Here is a 17,441-nt window from a genome sequence, read left to right as displayed (position 1 = left end):
ACGATGTCAGACCAAAAATTCTGAGGCTATGGCTTAAAATGAAATGCCAGATCTAACCTCAAAAAGTCTAACCTGGTCACACTGCCTGCGAGTCGACGTTAAATGAATATTTGCATTTGTTGGTTTTGGTAGATTTTTCCCTCAGGGTGGGATGATTTATTTTGGACCGAATTTCTGTCATTTCTTGTCAAGTTTGGTTTGGAGACAAACCGGTTTCGGCGTATGAATATTTTCATTTTGCAAAGTGCGAAAGTTACGCAAATCCTATTTACTGTGGTCAACAGCAATGAACATAAGCAGTTCTGTGGAGAGGTTCCAAATTACTCGCATGGAAGAGAAGGAAGCAAGAAAAACTAACATCAACGTGAATGAGTACGTTGCCACTCGCGTCTCCTTCCGGGACTAAAAACATGATCAAAGTTAGCTGTAGTTTGTCAAGTAATTTCCGCAAGCCCTCCGAATGCTGCAGAAATGATATGAAAATGAAAAGTTAACCGGAATAGTGGAGATAAGAAAAATTAACGAGAGAAGAAGTTGCAGGGTTAGTAGCAGCTAATATCAGCATATACATACAAATGTGCTTACATACTTATATGTGTATGTATATTTGGGTTGAATGCAATTTTCGTTAGCAAATTTACTGTAAGTGCCACTCAGTTTCCAGCACTATGTGCTGATCTTGTTGTTGTTATTGTTTTGAAACTCATAAGTGATTAATGCAACTACATTAAATACTAAATGTCTTTCAAGCTAAATCTCATAATCAACTCACTTAACTATTGCATGCCCATTTTTACATAGAATTCTAGAAAGAAAAAATTTTATTTTTACATAATATTCGTTTGCCTTGAACATCGTTTTCAGCGCGTCAAATGTCCACCAGTTATGATGACTAAAATTGTAAATGCCTTGACTCTTTAAATACCAGCCAGTTTTGGCTGCTTTCAAAATTGAGCAGACGTTTATTTTACTAGTAGCTGCAGCATTTTGCCCCAGCATGCAATTGGATTAAACGATTAATTCTGAATGTGAGATTTTGTGTACGCTAGTGGGTCAGTAAGTCTCTGAGTATTAACATATGAAACACCCACGTTAAGGGAGAATGGATTTATTTTTAATAAGACCTACTTTTCTTTGAAGGATATACTGCATCCAAAATTTATACAGGCTTAATTTGACCAACACTTTTTCTTACAAAATGTGTGCAGCGGTCCTGTGGGTTGGGTTTGCCTTATTCGGCACATAAATACATAAATAAATAAGCTAGCTCATTTGTTCCTAGTCCTTTCAAGCTTAAACTATTTTATCATCTGAGGTGATTTATAACTATTTTCATGGAGGCATTTTTAAATAGGTCCAGCTCACATAAATCTTAATATTTATCGGAAATATTTTGGCAGCAGTCTTAAAATAGAACAAATTTTATAATTCCGTTGGAGAAGCAGTACCGTTTTTTTTATGAATAGTAATGCATCCTAATGCACATAGATGTAGGCTCACAGAGTTCGGGCGTCATAAAAGAGGAGCACTATCTATTTTAATCAATGAAATGAAATAAAGGCATGGTTAATAGCACTTGAATAATTCATAGATTTTGACAGAACATTGTTAGAATATGTATCTATACCACCTGAATAATCTAGAAATTTACATTTAGAGCATGAAATGTACTAGAGATGTGTCCCAACATTACAGTGTTTGTAGTTTCACGTAAAAAAATATATGTACATACATACATACAGTATTGCTAATAGAAAATGACAGCGTACAAACATATGGCGGATTCTGTGAGAAAGTAAACCAAGTAGATTTTTTTTTTGTCAAATCTTGCAAACACTGGGGTCTTTCGGTCTTCATGACATCTTAAAGCAGCTAGTGAGAATAATGTCAGTCATGCCAAAGCGTTTTATATTCGACTTTTTGCTCTTTTCCTTTCTAACACCTTTCAAGCAAAAGTTTTTATTTCTGATAACTTAATTCATACCAAAGATACCATTGCTACTTATCTATAGAAATTACTTTCAAAATTACCGTCATCTCTTAAAATTTTAAAAATTTTGAGAGATGGTCCATCTTCTCAGTTCAAAAACAGATTCATAGCTGCTCTAATTACGTGCTTAGAAGTAAAACTTGAACTATAAGATATTTGGAATTATTTCGCTACCTCTCATGGAAAAGGCTGTGTGGATGGGATAGGAGCTACAGTGAAAACCATAGTAAGAAAGCATGTCAGAGCTCGAAATACTACTAACTAAATATTGCTCAAAATCAACAATAAGAAGTAAGAAAGTCTAAGTTCGGGCGGAGCCGAACATTAAATACTCGGCGCAAGTATTAAATATATGTTTTCCACCGTTCCGAAAGCTACCGCTACATGATAAGCCGGGGTGTATACATTTTAAGTAAATTAGCGTCCTTAAATTTCGAAATATTGAAATTTCAAGCATTTCTGAAATTTACCGTTATATGAAAAGCGGCCTCAATTTTAGTCCGATTTCAACAATTTTCAACGGTTTGCTTTTATGTGGCAAGCACAATAACCATACCGAGCTTGGTACAAATTGCTAGAACGGTTAGCGAGATACATATATGTGATCACAAGTGGGCGGTGCTATGCCCATTTTCCAAAATTTTGTCATAAACGTATTTCCTGGTAAAGAATTGTTGCAACCATCAATTTTGAATAAATTAGCTTCAATATTTACTGATTTATCGAAGATTTAGTATTTCTCGAAATTACCTTTATATGGGATGTGGGCGTGGTTATTGTCCGATTTAAGAAATTTTCGGCCATTTTGTATGTTGTACCAGGACCAACAACTGTGCCAAGTTTGGTAGAAATTGGTGTAGCGGTTACCAAGATATACACATGTAACCATAAGTGGGCGTGGCTACGCCCATTTGCCCATTTTCTTATTTTTCGTCTAAAACTCATTGCAAATATCAATTTTGAGTGAATTATCTTCAGTAGTTACTAAAATATCGCAGTTTTCGTTTTTCTGAAAATTACCGTTATATGGTATGTAGGCGTGGTTATTGTCCGATTTTTAAAATTTTCAGCCATTTAGTATGCTGTACTAAGGCCAACTGTGCCAAGTTTGGAACAAATTGGTGTAGCGGTTACCAAGATATATACATGTAACCATAAGTGGGCGTGGCTACGCCCATTTTCCAAAAATTTATAAAATTCATATTTTCCGTCTGAAACTCATTGTAAGTATCAATTTTGAGTGAATTATCTTCAGTAGTTACTAAAATATCGCATTTTTCGTATTTCTTAAAATTACCGTTATATGGGAGGTAGGCGTGGTTATTGTCCGATTTCGCCCATTTTCAATACCATCCGTCCTACGCCCAAAAGAAGTTCACGTACCAAGTTTCGTTAAGATATCTCAATTTTTACTCGAGTTATCGTGTACACAGGCGGACGGACGGACAGACAGTCACCGCTTAATCGATTTCTCTTTTCATTCTGATCATTTATGTATACATTTGTCTATATCTATCTCGATTCGTTTTGCCTTTTACAAACAACCGTAATTTGAACAAAGTTATAATACCCTTGTGCTCAAGTGCGCTCGGGTATAAAAGTGAATGTCAAAAAATCTAATAATTTATTTTTTTATTTTACATATTAAATTTTCGTAAGCGTTATGTTGCCAGTCTTTTGGGTAACGTAGCCAGTGCCTAAATTGTCTTTAAAGTAGATACATTAAAAACCGTCAAACTTTTGATGACGCATTATGTACTTACTTTGTGGTATCCTTGCGCCATAACATAGAGTAAAATCGGAACAACTGTATCGATCAGTTCGCAGAACTTTCAAAAATATGAACTTATTCTTCATTTTACTTCCAAATGATGTAACGTTGCCAGTGCATTTAATGCGCTAATAACTTTTGATATGGAAACTTTCAACCAAATTGTACCACACAGATGTAGATTTAGCTTTGTTTAATAACCTAAGCCTGAAAATCTTAGATTTTTGTTGTATTTTGATGCTATTTCATATAAACTAAATAAAAGCTTCGTGCGAAGGTAACGTTACCAGCCGTAGAATTGGCCATATGCATTTGCACATAATAATATTATAGATTGGCGCTTACACAATATGTGAACGTTTGCCGAGCTTCTCTTAGGAATTTTTGCGTGCGCCTTGATGTTGTCACGCACAGGCGAGGGACTTACAGTTTTATGCCGACTCCGAACGGCGATTGTACTTTGATTAGAAGCTGGGAGGTTTGTCATTGCCTACCGAGGGGCGACCGTTATTAAAAAAACTTTAACATATTTAATCATTAGACCTAAGGACACATTGAATAAGTGCAAATGACAGCATTTCTATTTGCGTGCATTTCCATCATATCTGCAATTAACTGATTTCTGCGAGCGCCTTTTATTTGAACTTTCCTAGTTAGGAGTAGATAATTAACAAATGTGAAACTTTAATTGTGGCGCAGAAGTAGCCTCGGGCTGATGCAGTGACAAATGCATATAACTTTCAGTTATCCACACATACGCACATAAATATGTACATCATTATATGACGTTGAATCAGTGGACATTCGGAGAATGGGATTAGTTCCGCAATTTGTTTAACGGAAAAGATAATTTACTCGAACTAGTTATAATTTTACTCACAGGGAATGTGGGACATATGTATTTATGCGTATAGCATAAGCATGCAGGCGAAATATACAAAGTTCATGTCATTCCATAGGCAAAATAAAGGAATTTTAGCTAGCAAAGCTAGCCAAGTATGATGCGATTGCGGTGTTTGATTGCGCATTTCTACGAATTAGCAATGGGTCATGGATGAGAGTCATGATTTGCCAAAATATAACACAAAGAGAAAGTTTGAAATGATGACTGCCGCATATACTGATATATGTATGTATGTATGTACCTATAGCGCTTTACATGGCTGCACTTGTGAGAGATCGCAACTTATGATATTAAACTGAACTCCGTGGTTAATTAAGTACTGTCGCTTTTGATTGAATTGCGGAACTGAATCAGAAAACTACCAGTACTACTACTGCAATTTTAGAGTCTTATCCAAACTATGCCCAAACGCTGGTTGTGGCACATAATAGCCAAGAATGGTAGGTAGTATGTAATTAGATTTGGTTGCCTCTGTCAAACAGCGGCCCACTGAGGCCTAGGGCGGATACCACGGCATGTAAAGTTTCACTTGCAGTGACTCAAACAAATGATCACGTGTTGATTTTTTTTTAATATTCGTAATGTTCTTCGAGCTAAAATGGTTTTTGTTAATTATAACCAAATAAACCACAGTTTCAAAATTTAGGAAATTTAGGAAAATTCAACAAATTTTCATCAAAATTTCAACTTTTTATTCTCTAAAACATTTTTGGGTCTGCATTTTAATAGCGCATATAATTTTAGCCTAATAAAGTGCGAGCTGAAAACGGCTAAAAAATCCCGTTAATTTTTGAATTTTTTTTGGTGACGGATTTTTAAACTTGCATGAATTTGTTATGAAATTAAACATAGAAGACGGTTAGCAACAAAATTTCAAAAAATTAACGCCAGTTTTCGTAAATGGCACTTGTTTTAGAGTGAAAATTTCTTAACTGGACCTCGGATTTCAGTCAAGTTGGAATTTTTGCGTGAAAATTTGTGAGTATAGAAATTTACAGATGTGAAAGGAATTCTAAGATTTTTTTTGAAAAATTTTAACATTTAAAGTTTTTATAAGCAATTACATTTTTAAGCAATCTTTTTTTCAAAACTCATTTTCTCCTAAAGTATTTGACGAAAGTTGATGAAATCTTTTTTGTAAGCGTAGTGACATTGGAGTTTTTTTTTAATTAAGGTATTATAAATATTCAAGTTGCATTAAAAATATGCTCTCATAATAATGCATAATTATTTCTAAAAAAAAAATGGTTAGATCATTTCTGTTTATTACTTACAGCAACGTTTGTCACAGCGCGCACGCATCGTGAGCCATGCACGCTCACCGCCTATGCGCGCAACATGTTCACTAGAAAGCGCGTACAGGAGCAGCTAATAATAGGCTCATATTTGCGACTTTTACGGTACCTCATATAATAATAATGGTATTTAAGGTATTAATGGTATTTTAAGGGCTTTTTAGGTTAAGTTTACATGGGAGGTATATGTTATAATAATCCCATTAATTCCATTTTTTTGGTGTTCACACACAAGATTATTACCAGGGAACGGATTTTTAGCACCCGAAAACCCATAAAAAAGGGAAACTAAAATAACGAAATAGGCAGAGCATGAATCACGTAACTTTGAAACGATTGTCGTTCAAACGATACTGACAAAACGATGTCGTCAAAACACTGATTCATGCATTTGTTTTGCTGTTACGTGCTACTGTTACTGTTACGTGAAGCAAAACTGGAATTGATTGGAGGATATCTCACAAACGATCGAACAATTTTTGGTTTTCATGAAACAAGACAGTCTCAGCACGATATCGGCCAGACGATTGTCGTCATACGTGATTGATGCCCAGGAAAAGGGACAGGAAATCGCAAAAATTTGCTTGCACTAAAAAAGCAAAAACCGAAAAAAATAAAAAATAAAATTTTTTTTAGAAATGTTTATTTTGCAAGTAAAAAGAGAAAAACTATGAAATAGTTTCATTATATCACAAATTTTAATCTTAGTCTATTTTCTCCTTTCAAGTTTTTAGCTCGCAAAACTTTAATCTCTATAGATGTAGTAACATTGAACCACAAGATGCATTTTGAAGTTTTCTGGCCGCATTTTTATTCGATTTTCGCGCAGAAAAACCTTGTACAAGACGTGCGCTCGACGTGAGTTGATACAAGTGGCGCCCAATTTAAATGTGGAACATTTAAAACTTTCTTATTATAAAGAATAAGAGCTTTTTCCTTGCCCTTTACAATTAAAGTTACTGAAGGCAAATATCTTAAAAAAGGCAACATGAGATGTGTTTATATGGAATCAGGGAAGATAAATCGTGGACATTCTTAATCGAATATACTCTGTCTTATTACAAATATAAGGGCAAAATTTCGGAGTTATCTATGCATCGGTGCACTTTTTATTGCATTTTAAAGACATTTTTTACGTTAGGTTTAAATGGGATGTATGCTTTAAAATAGATCAAGCTCTCCAATTCTTCGTTTTTTTCTTAATTTGTCTCCATAAATGTTGCAAACGGAAAATTGAGGTAATACGCCGACTCCTTCTATTTTTCCAAAAAATATATGGGGCTGTACCACTGTGCGATGTTGAACACTTAAACAATCACAAGAAACATTTTTTTTACATAAAATTTAGATACATAATTATGGACTGATGGCTCTAGAACAGCGTAGGGCAGAGAGAGCTTTTACTCTGCTCACGCCTATACAAAATGTATAGAAAGCTTAAAAGAGCTTTGCCCGCGGCCAAGTCAGTGCCTATCAGTGCTCTAGAACCATACAGTTGCGCGTGAACTCCAAAAAAATCTACTTGATCAGATTATTTTAACACATACCTCCCATGTTAACTTAACCTAATAAGCCCTTAAAATACCATAAATACAATAAAAACGATTATAATTATATGAGGTACCGTAAAAGTAGCAAATATGAGCCTGCTGCTCCTGTACGCGCTTTCCAGGGAACAGTGCGCGCACAGGCGGTGAGCGTGTATGGCTCATGATGCGTGCGCACTGTGACAAATGTTGCTGTAAGTAATAAAAAGAAAAGATCTAACAAATTTTTTTTAGCAATATTTTCTTCAATAAATGCAATTTTCGAAAATATAAACGAAATGGAAAACACTCATTGAGAACATATTTTTAATGCAACTTGAATATTTATAATGTTTGAATTAAATAATTTTTTTTTTCTAAACTATAAAAATATATATTTTTTAAAGCTCTAATGTCACTACTCAACTTTCGTCAAATACTTTAAGAGAAAATGAGTTTTGAAAAAAAGATTGCTTAAAAATATATGTAGTTGCTTATAAAAACTTTAAAAATTCAAATTTTTCAAAAAAAATCTCAGAATCCCTTTCACATCTATAAACCTTTATACTCACAAATTTTCCCGCAAAAATTCCAACTTGACTGAAATCCGAGGTCCAGTTGAGAAATTTTCACCCTTTATAAAATAAAAACTGAAAAAGTAGTTGATGAAAAATTGTTGAATTTTCCTTAATTTTGCATAGAGTTTGTTAAAGCTTGGGTGGTATTTTTATAGAAAAATAACAAAAGAATTATTTCGTAAAAACATTAGATACAGATATTTAAAGAAATCAACACGTGGTCACTTGTTTGAGTCACTGTACCTTTGCTGAAACATTTAAAGCCATCTCCGATAAAACTTTTGACAGCTAATGCCCGCATTTTAAAACGTTTTTTTCCTGTATTTTTCATTTGAAATGCAAAAAAACTGACGAAAGTCAAATTACATATCAATTCGTCAATGTGAGAGAGTCAAATTAGATGCGTGTGAGAAACAGTTGAATTTTGAAATTCAAATAAACGAAATTCAAATTTTCGTAAAACAGTTTTGTTACAATAAAAAATTAAATTAAATTGGCAAGACAATTACATATGTATTTTATTTACTTGTATTTCCATTTGTTTTATTCTTAAAAAATTCCTCGTCTGAGGAAAAGATTCCCTGAAAATTAATTTACGTTGTCAATGTAAATACCTTAAATGAGTATAGTTGTACCGAATTTACTTCAAAATTGAAATAGGGCTGAAAGAAGTACAATTGTACGTACTTTCCAATTACTGTATCGTTATGACGCATCTTTTGCGTTTCGCGCTTTTTGGCAAAACTGAAAATGTCACGCGAGGTGGCAAAGTGAAACCAGCCCTCGACACAAGTGTGACAGTTGCAATACCAGCAAGTGGAGTGCAATAGCTTTTCACTTATTCATCCCTCATGATCGACAATGAAATTCTTATCCGGAAGCAAAGTTTAAGCACACCGCTTCGTGATGGCCATAAGAAAACCCTTGTAACCTTAAATCGGACAACACAAATTGGAGGAGAAGCTCGGTCAAACACTTAACGATACGTGTGTATTTAGTTAAAAAGACTGTATTTAGTGAGACTGAAAAAATGTCTGGCCTCAGAAAGCGGTTGATAATTCTTTTGGCCTTAAAAGGCGATTTATAAAAACAAAATTTAATCTGTTCTGAGTAGCTTTTCAATAGTTCTAGAGTTCCTGAGAAGGAGAAAGAAAGTTCTGCAAAAAAAAGTGTTTTTTTTCGGCGTAATTTTGCGGAACTTTCTTTCTCCTTCTCAGGAACTCTAGAACTATTAAAAAGCTGCTCAGAACAACTTTTTATTTGCCTTTTTGCCACATGTCGTATGCTGCGTGAATCTGGCATACCCGATTTTCAAATCAATTTTTTTTTTTGTGAAAATATCCAGAACTTATTTCCCCTTTTCAAGAACTCTAGAACTATTGGAAGACTACTCAGAACAACTTTTTTTTTCGTTTTGCGTCATACCGTATGCCAACTTCCCAGACATGTGGATTTCTCTTTCCATTCTGAGTATTTATACAAACAACCGTTATGGACAAGTGCGCTCGGGTATAAAAATAAGCGATATCGGGTATTTGTTTCGTATTTCTGCTTAAAAAATCGAAAATACATAATTTTTATAACAATTAGTAACAATTAGGATGAAATTAAGAAGGCAGCGCTCACTGCTGAATATGGAGCGCTCCAATAGCACTAATGGAGCGCCTTTGGTCCCGTTACGGCCTTGATCCCCACTTTTTTTATTTAAGCTGAATAACGGTGAATTGAAAATATCTCGAAAACGTATCTATAGAATAAAAAATTAACTCGATGTTTGGAATCAGCGGGCGATTATATATACAAATTGGATAGTGGCGTCTGGAGTACAAATACCAAATTAAAATTTGTGATACAGTGTAATTTACTGACAGTTGATTCAAATGAACACTTAGAAAATCAATGACACAACTAAATTATTTTCGACATTTTCTTAATTTCTTTATTTACTTGTTCGTTGTATTGTGTCTACTGCACTAAATCAATTATCTGCAATTTCAATGCAAATCAAAACAATCAATGTGAAAATTCATTGGAATTAATTGTTGCTGCAGCAGCATCCGATGTCTATGGTGATGGTGATATTCACCTTATGGCCCATATGATGCCATGTAGTTGACTGTGTTACAGTTACACAGAGTATGTACACATTTTTGGATGCATATATGTATGTATTAGAGGGCTGCATGAATTCATTCAAACTTCTAACCAAACAGAGTAGAGTAGATTTGAATATTTTACTTCACATACAAAACACTCAGTGTTCGGAATTTTGTAACTTGTGAATGTATATTTTGTTTTAAATCAAATCAATGGAAGAATGTGAATGACTGAATGGAAAACATTCAAATCATTCAAACTCATTTCGATAAAACTTTTTTCTACAATCCAGTTAGTTCGTATTCAAAATGTATTCAACAAAGTTCGATTGAATTTGATATTGCTCTCAGAAGAACCATCCTATAAAGTCAAAGTGACAAAATTGTTATGAATTTTTACTCGCTTGTTTATATTTTTTGGCATAATAGTACCTTAAAAGAGAGCTTACCTTGTTTAATACACCTTGTTCTTATTGTAATAGGAGCGCAGCAATACATACATATGTTTGTACAAATGTGCATAGGAAACATATTTTTGGATATTCATACAATAAATTGTCATTTATTTCAGTTCAATTTATTTTAACTCTGTTTGATTATTGTAATGTCGACACATATATCAGAGCAGGTATTCACTCAAATTCGAACAAATTTTAAGCCAAAATCATTCATTCGTTTTGTATATGAATAGTTCATAAGCCGTTTTTAATGAATTCATGCAGTGCTCTAGTATGTATGTATGTATGTATGTTTGGACGCACATATGTATGTATGAATGTTAGGGTGAGTCGAATTGTTCGGACGAAAATTTTTCAGCAAATCGCATAGTATTTTCGGTTTCTATAGATAATTCTAACGGCCATATTATTGGGACTCCCAATATGTTGAAATAAGGCAGAGTAACAATATTTACGGAATATACAACTAATCATAGATAATACAGGCCAACAAAATTTAAACAATGTAATGTTGACTAAAATATTACAGCCGATTCTTATAGAATTTTCCCGTAGAATCCGAATAGTTTTCGAGCAACTTAGGTTTAAATGCGCCGAAAAACGCGTTTTTGGAAATTTTTGAGTCTGTGTAAAACGATAAATTGATGCAATATATTTATCTGTGCGGGAGAACATGAAAGCCTAAGCAATGCCCTTTAATACTAAGGATAAATAAAATTATGGTTAAACAGTTAACGGCCTTTGCCACATACTGCAGAAATTCCTGTACCAATATTTGAAGTACAGCTCGAGGTTATGCCTTAGGATATTAGTTTAATGGTTCCCCTTATTTTCGATTTTACAAAATTTAACTAAAACTATTAATATGGATATCAAAAGAAAGGTATTTTTGAGAACTTTAATTCAGAAATATTTTTGATAAATGTTGCCACGTTTTCTTTGTGTAATACGATGAATTTGATTTTTAAACAGCTGGTAACCCTCCTATATGTTGTTTAGAAATAAAGCCTTTTCAAAATCATTTCGATTGATACCCATATTGTAGTAATTTATTTAACTTAATTTTATTACATTTTTTAACAGGTGGCAACCCTTTTCATGTTCTAACCCAGATGTAAACTTTCTCCTCGCCGATACGAATACGTAGGTTTTTCTACAATCGCACCACGGAAACATAGAGTCTATCGATATCAAACTTTAAGCAACTTTAGTTTCGTTGTTTTGGTGGAATAATCGGATGTCCTACCCCTCTATTAACTTAATTTTAAACATTTACAATTTTAAATGCCATAACAGGTCTTTTCTAAACATTTTGAGTTAAAACTTTCATAAAAATAATTTTGGCCGCCTAAATCGGCGACGCCTGTAAATTTTCTTGATTTCTTGATTCGTTTGCAATGATATTTGTCATTATTACCGATGTGCACAAATATTAGCTCATTTTGTACGATGCGTCACATTGTCCATATCGGTGTATGCCAACTGCAAGTAGGTAAAACGTTTACTAAAATATTTATCAAACTATTACAAATTGCCCATCTTAATAGTAAGAATACGAAAAAAATCCTATGATCAACTGAACAGTTGCGTGTTAGATTTTATTTATTTATTTATTTTTATTTATTTAGTCTACAGAAAAATGTTTTCTTACAGACAATTGAGATAAAAAGATTTCGATATTTAAGTATGTATGATATATTACAGAGTGAACTAATTATACATATTATATACAATAGCAGTTTGGGTAGCTGGCGAGGCCTAGTCTCCAGTCTACTTTTGTATGCGGCGGGCGGAAAGACCTAGTTTCCGCTCCGCGCTGTTTACAGGCCGTTGATGGTGGTCGGAAAGGCCGAGCTTCCGATCCATGTTCCCGTAGTCAGTACTTTGTATGTGAGGCAGGCGGAAGGTCCTAGTTTCCGCTCCGCGCTATAGACGAACTGTTGGGCGTGGTCGGAAAGGCCGAGTTTCCGATCCCTGCTCGTATTGTCCTACGCGGTCGCGAAAATATACGAAGCCGTTACAATTGTACTAAGCAGTCATAGATATTGTGTAATTTTTTCGTTCACAGTTACAGATATTAGTTTATTTAGTTAACTTGTTGAGCAAAGTTTTCTTTATTACAAAAAGCGATTCAGATGTGTCGAAGCAATCATTATTGTTTTTAAAATCTTGGCATAAACACCGAAAAGCATCTTGCATTTCGAAGTTTGATTTACAAATACTCAACACAATAGGTTTAAAATGTCTCGTGGGTCTTGTAGGAATACAAAAATTTATCTCACTCAGTAAAAAGGGACTGATCGTAATATTTTTCTGATCATTCGAGACAACATGTTGTAAGTTTTGAATTTGACAGCTAATGTATCAAGCCGTTCAGAAGACGCATTACGATCACTGATTTTTTTAGCAACGGTTGCGCTCAACTGCTGCGCCTTCTGAACCTACCCAATTCAACTCTCTGCTTCATGACCAAATGTTTTAAAATTCCAAAATTATTGTGATCTATCATGGATCATTGACTCACCTACCTGAAGTAGCCATTACAGAATGGGCTTTAATGGTACTTATTAGCTTGTGGCAAAGACTACTTGCTATAATCATCGTTCAACGTGCAATATTTGAAAGGGCCAATGTAAGTAGCAGTGCAAATGAAGTAATGAATATTTGCAATATTACGAACAACTCCCACACACATTGATACATTAACCTGTAAATGCTTACTTATGGAGATAAACGTGGCAATCCTACAGCTAAAGGAGGGCCATAACCAAGTCTTGACCATAACCAAGCAACCAGCCTGTTTAAGCTCCATCAACTTAACTCCAACATCAAATTTGTTGGCGAGTAAGGTTCTTTCTACACGCGGAGAGCGTCTCTCACTTTGTACTCTTATACATATTTACATACATTTGATGCCAGCAGCGGAGAAAAAGAAAAACTCGAGTTTGCCATTCGCTTGGCGGGTTGCCTTTGTGCCAAGTTAATTGCCGGCGTTGGCGGCTTTACAAATTTTCTGGCAGTTGCCTCAAGGTCACGGCATGGCGACATAACTCTTACAGCTTACAGATGTTAAATGTTTAATTGCTGACGTGGGACTGCGCGTTCATATTTTTCACAGGACGCAGCGCGAGCAAATGGTTCGACGCAAGAGTTTTCGCGGAATCGTTTACGCAGCGTGGCTCAGTTTACATTTGAACACGGTTGCTACTTGTTATAAAAACCACTTGCACATATACCAAACATAAAAATAGCAAAACGAGCGGTGCACCCGCTTAAAATTAAAGATACTAACTATAGATTCCGTAAGTTTCATATTTATATTTAGCAGGCAATACGTTCATTCCGTAATCTGAATATTGCGAAGTTAAAAAATTTCGCAAATTCAAGCAAAAATTTATTTTATAATGAGTGAGCTGGCCGGGTCGACTCGTAGCTGTGTTTCGTCTACGCATAGCAACAGGCTTTTATATGGAAGAAAATGCCCAATACCCTCGTCTAAAAAATTTATATTAATTTTTAGGGACTTGAAACTGGCATCTTATTTATTATACTAAAATTGAATTGGGTATAAAACTGCATACTCGAAATCTTTCTTGGAAATCTTATTAAAAACGCGAAATTTGTATGAAATTATATTTTTTTGCTTAATTAGTTTTTGTGAACTTTGTGTAAGCTTTGAAACTTATATTTATGTTGTCTCTGCTATAGACTCATCTATATTTTAAATGAAAATTATTAACAATAATTAAATAAAGATTAGTGGCCAACAGAATCATTTCAAATTTTGCTGCAATTTGTTTGACCGCAACTGTATCTCTTACTTTTTTGTACATACATCGTAGTTTTGGGACAAGTTATGCGTTTGTCCCGTATGGCTGGAAAAAAATCTGGCAACACTAATTGACATATACGATTTCCTTACATTAACACTGTTATCTTTTCCCTTCAAAATGCCGCCTCAAGTAGTAGATATCTTATTATTATTGTTGGGGATAGAGCACTGCGAACTTAAGATCTATTGTATCCCCTTCATGGATTATAGTGTGTCTATTAATCCAGTATCCGAGAGAAACTTTAGTATAGAACCTAAGTCTACGGATTTCACTTCGCCTTTGGTTATCAGATGTTCACCCAGGTGCCATTTGCGTTTATGCATCCGTGCAGGACATTCTTCTAATATGTGCTGTGCAGTCTCGTTTTCCATCCTGCAAAATCTGCATCGCTCATGCGAGTAAATTCCCAGTTTAGTCAGGTGATAGTTCAGCCTGCAGGGTCCTGTCAGGATTCCTGTAACAATTCTTAAGTTATTCTTTGATAAGCTCATACATTCCTTGAAGCGTTTTAGGTTATATGTTCCTAAATGTACTTTGGACTGCTCTATGTAGACCTGGTAGATTATCCCAGTAGTAATTCCTCTGAGCTTCTTCCTCTAGCCGAACTAGTTTAGAGAGTGCCCCTTTTCCCAGGCCGCAGAAAGGTTCTGGACCGGTGAAAGGGGTTGATGCACCTTTCTTCGCTAGTTTATCGGCAATCTCGTTTCCTTTAATACCAATATGTCCCGGAATCCAGAGAACCCAAACCCGATTGGTCAGACCAAGAGTATTCAGCTTGTCGAGGCACTCCATCACCAGTTTAGATGTTATCTGTTGAGATCTGAGGGCCTTGATAGCCGCTTGGCTGTCAGTCAAGATCGCGATGTTCTGACTCCGGTAGTTTCGCTTGATATTAAAGTCCGCGCATCTTTCTATGGCGTATGTTTCAGCCTGGAAAATAGACATATGTTTCCCCATGGGTTCCGAGTATCTTAGTAGATATCTTAAAAAGGAAGCATTTTAGAGCCAAATTTGTTAAAGCTTAAAAATCGTGTTTTTTAAAACGAAACGAGCGTTTCTAAGAATTTAATTTTCCGTAAATTCGGTTCTTTGGGACCCTAAAGTAGAGTCCCTTAAAGTAACAGTAAAATCTGAAATGGGTCCGCGACTTTAATTAAACGATTTGATATAGAACGACTCATTTTTAGTTTTTATACCCAAGCGCACTTCTGCACAAGGCTATATTAATTTTGTTCACATAACGGTTGTTTGTAACAGCCAAAACGAATCGAGATAGATATAGACAAATGTATACATAAATGCTCATAATGAATAGAGAGATCGATTAAGCCATGTCTGTCTGTCCGTCCGTCTGTCCGTCTCTCCGTCTGTGCGTCCGCCCATGTACACGATAACTCGAGCAAAAATTGAGATATCTCCACGAAATTTGGTATGTAGGTTTCCGTTAATCCAAGGTAGGTTGGTGTTGAAAATGGGCGAAATCGGACTGTAACCACGCCCACTTCCCATATAACGGTAATTTCCAGAAATACGAAAACTGCGATATTTTAGTAACTACTGAAGATAATTCACTCAAAATTGATATTTACAATAATTTTCAGACGAAAAATAAGAATATTATAAATTTTCGGAAAATGGGCGTAGCCACGCCCACTTAATGTTACATGTGTATATCTTGGTAACCGCTGCACAGTACAGCATATTAAATGGCCGAAAATTTAAAAAATCGGACAATAGCCACGCTCACATCCCATATAACGGTAATTTAGAGAAATACAAAATCTTCGATAAATCAATAAATATTAAACCTAATTTATTCAAAATTGATGCTTGCAACAATTCTTTACCAAGAAATAAGTTTATGGTAAAATTTTGGAAAATGGGCGTGGCACATAAAAGCAAAACGTTGAAAATTATTGAAATCGCACTAAAATTACGGCCGCTTTCCATATAACGGTAAATTTCAGAAATGCTTGAAACTGCAATATTTCGAAATTTGAGGGCGCTTATTTACTCAAAAGTGATACACCCCGGCTTATCATCTAGCGGTAGCTTTCGGAAAGGTGAAAAAACATATATTTAATACTTGCGCCGGGTATTTAATGTTCGGCTCCACCCGAACTTAGACTTTCTTACTTGTTGGTATTGATCTTCTTTTATTAAATTTTAACTTTTTTCAATTTCCAAAACTTTAGCATTATTACATTATTGATTTGTCGTTCGTTACGTTTTGATTAACATAATATTATTTGATGAATTTTGGAACGATTTTCCGTTTCGGTTTCGGCGTTGTGCCATCTGCAGTGCCATTTTTCGTTCGTTTGAGAACTTTGACAAGGGATGACGGAAGATCGTTTCAAAATATATCATATTCCTAACCTGTCGGAAACACCAACAACGAAAATGAGAATAATATTATTTAGTATTCCATTGGAAAAAGGTATTCACAACGCGTCACCTATTACTAGTTAACTGATGTAGACAAGCATTAAATAATTTTCCCTTTGTGTTAAAATAGTTGAGCGTTCTTCATTCATATTTACAAATTTAGTACAACTAGTGTTCGAAAAGCGGTTGAAATTCAGTCGCTAAAATTAAGAATAGATTATGTGAGTTGAGTTGAGGTGATATAACATTAGTTGGAATGGGTTAAGTGGAGGGGGGTTTAACTTAGTACTTAGCATAACATAATATTTCATAGCATAACAATAACATAAGATTAACATAACATAATACATATGTAGCATAATACACATAACATAACATCGCACGTTCTTCAGTTGTATCTCCTTTCTTATCCCTTCCACTTTCTTCCTCTATATCTCTGCCTCTATCATTTTTTATGTTCATGTTTATGTTTATCTGCATCTCCATCTTCATCTTCATCTTCATATTCATGTCCATCTTCATCGTCATATTCATGTCCATCTTCATCTTCATATTCATCTCCATCTCCATCTCCATCTCCATCTCCATCTCCATCTCCATCT

The sequence above is a fragment of the Rhagoletis pomonella genome, unplaced genomic scaffold, assembly GCF_013731165.1.
Source record: "Rhagoletis pomonella isolate Grant_MI unplaced genomic scaffold, Rhpom_1.0 Rhpom_scaffold_00006, whole genome shotgun sequence".
Taxonomy (NCBI): domain Eukaryota; kingdom Metazoa; phylum Arthropoda; class Insecta; order Diptera; family Tephritidae; genus Rhagoletis; species Rhagoletis pomonella.
Note: the sequence above shows the minus strand (reverse complement) of the source record.